Below are 2,847 nucleotides of genomic sequence, written 5' to 3' on the forward strand. Positions count from 1 at the left end.
TGTCTTTAACCGCTTTAAGGAAAGGGTTAATCAGCTCCAGAGAAGATGGTAAATGAATAGAGCCAAAATGCTTGATTTAAATCACGTTAATTTGCCTTTAGGTCACCTTTTGCATGCCGGTAAACAAAGAGGGTGAACTGTGTGTTCCTACTCAAGTTATTGTGTGTTTCTATATTAATCGTCCTGTACCTTCAACATCGGTACGGACTGCTGATTGAAAACGCATCACAGCATGAAGCCAAGTTTAGCCTCTTGGCGACTCAATTTGGTGGGAATTCAGTGGCATGAAAATACTGACCAGAAACTGGTGGCTGATGTCCTCATAGCGCTCCTCTATGTCCAACGGCTGGACTTGAGTGTGGGAAATGCAGGAACAATCCTAGTGAAGGAGGGGGGGAAGGAAACATGCTTTACGGGACATGTCGGAGTGAAGTGGAACGTGATACGATGCTTTTGAGGAAAGCAAGCATCTGGGAATATACAGGCATTTAATCGCAAGTGGTGAGAGTGAGGTTAATAGACAACACAGAGGCAGATGAGTGACTGATGAAAAGTCCCAGCAGAGGGGACGTATCATAAGGTTTATAATGAAGTATTCCTATCTGAAATGATCAAGATCTTTATGTATAATGAAAGGTGGGTGTATCTAATGCATAGTTGTGCTTCTGATATTTAACCATTTTTTTTATTGAACACACGGAAAAGTAGTTTTCTCCTACCTTAAAATTAAATATATATAGAAATTAAGCCATCGGACTACAGAAGATCAGATTCCAGCCAAAACATATTGAACAGTTCTTCAAGATTTGTGCTTAAATAACCATTGCAGGTACAAACAAATCTATCTCATAAATGCAGATGCAATGGTGGTTAAGACTATACGTATAATCTGATATCTGACGTTTCTATATTGGTGCATTGCCACCAGGTCGGATCCAACTTATAATAATCTTAATAGGCTGATTGCATTTTTCCTTATCCCACCTTTAGCAGCTGATTTGTGACTTGACATCTACGAAGTAAAAACCCATGCAGCGTGAAATGCTTACCAAGAAAGACATGGAGTCCTTTGGGCGAAGGTACAATCACGAGATTTCGCATTCATCCGCTCACAAGCCGAGGAGTTCGACAGCAATGGAGGGAGAGGACAGAGGGAAGAAGAGCAGCAGTGAAACCGGAGACAAACGAATGAATCGATGAATCCATCCAACAGTTCATCCATCAACCTGCAGCATACCTGCACCAGGTGATCTACAGATAAACGTGCAATGAGAGGAAATATCAAACTGTGAGGTAGTGTACGTGAACATTAACACACAAGGAAACAGACATATAGTAACATGACAATCCACCAGCAGAAATCAGCAAGACAAATGGTGAATGGAGCCTGGAGACAGTATTTGGTTAATAAATACTCCTGTGATAAGTTAACATATTCGATCAGCTGTCTTTGGTTATGATCTACTCTCTATACAACAACAACTCACTTCTGGATGGGTTAGGGTAACTTGTTTAATGTTGATTATATTTGTATTTTATTCTGTTTTCAAGAAAGGTTGTTATTTACAATGGCTGTCAAAATTATCTATCTGATATATATACACTGCCTGCCTACCTACCCATATTTATTTATGTACCTCCCTATCTATCCATCTATCTATCACCTGTATATCATATTTTTCATTTTCTTTTCCACTTTTTAAAGTATTTTAAGTATTGTATGTTAATGTCTGAACACACTTGGGATCAATCAAATATCCATCCATCCATCTATATATCTATCCTACCTACCCTCCTACTAAAAAAAAGCCATACAAACGCATCATTGGTTAAATACGATTGATATATTTTCTTTTAAAATCAATTCAATTGCACTTCAAGGTTAGGATTAACTGCAGCCAGTTACTTTTAGTCCGAGGCTAATAATCTAATTCCGGGAGACACTGTTTTAATACACTAGATTTAACACGTTCACATGTCGGTTTCTTCCATGCATGCTCTTGAAAATTTTAATGAATGTGCATGCTTCAATCTTTGAGTCAATTAGAGAATATTTACATTGTGTTTGATGCATTGAGAAAAAGCTGCTTACCTTCTGCTGTCAAATCTGTCACTTCGACGTAAACAGGTTACAAAAGCAAATATAAGGCTGTTATCCAAAGCGACGTTTTGGTGCAAAAAGACTTGCGAAGTGCAAAGAAAGTCCAAAACAACGCGAAAAATAATCTCCTTCTTAATTTGACACAGACTGCTGCCGCGTGATAAAGACGTCATCACACCCACATGTCGCACGTGGATGACTCGTAGGTGTTGTTTGAAGAAAAATAACCTTTATTAATCAAGAGTCATTTACAAACCTTGGATGGTGCAAATCCAGTATATATAAAATAAATTAGAAAAATTATCCTTATGACATGACATCATAGAAATAATTAAATTGTGTAAAAGTACAACAGCAACAAAAAGACAAACAATTTTACTTTACTTTTACACTTTTCTAATTTGGTTTTCTGTTCATAACGCCCTCAATTTTGAATACATATAATGAACCGCGATGTTATGTGCCTTTTTCTGATGTTTTGGAATAACTGTGCATGGCATTTTAAAAGAAAAACGGAAGAGAAACACACACAAAAACAAAAGACTACAAAACCCGTGTTAAATACGTCATCACACCCACGTATCGCACGTTGATGACTCGCGTGGTGTTTGTCACTTCCCTCCCTTCCGCTCCATTGTTTCAGGTTTCGCTTTACAGGATTCACACCGTATTTAACAGTGATATCGCTCAATGCTGCGGAGAAACCTCGATTTAAGGTAAGTGTGTATTACAAACTAACATGCTGT

General features: G+C 38.0%; 1 long non-coding RNA gene across 1 annotated transcript; it reads right to left on the reverse strand.

The window, feature by feature from the left end:
* Window positions 1–301: 301 nt before the first annotated feature.
* LOC104959518 (uncharacterized) lies at window positions 302–2,259 on the reverse strand. Its single transcript, XR_799875.1, has 3 exons — window positions 2,093–2,259; window positions 1,050–1,251; window positions 302–379 (listed from the first exon to the last, which is right to left on the reverse strand). It is a non-coding gene; the product is annotated as an uncharacterized lncRNA (long non-coding RNA).
* Between the last annotated feature and the right edge of the window lie 588 nt (window positions 2,260–2,847).

Source organism: Notothenia coriiceps, unplaced genomic scaffold (assembly GCF_000735185.1).
Source record: "Notothenia coriiceps isolate Sejong01 unplaced genomic scaffold, NC01 NC01_scaffold00030383, whole genome shotgun sequence".
Classification (NCBI taxonomy): Eukaryota; Metazoa; Chordata; class Actinopteri; order Perciformes; family Nototheniidae; genus Notothenia; species Notothenia coriiceps.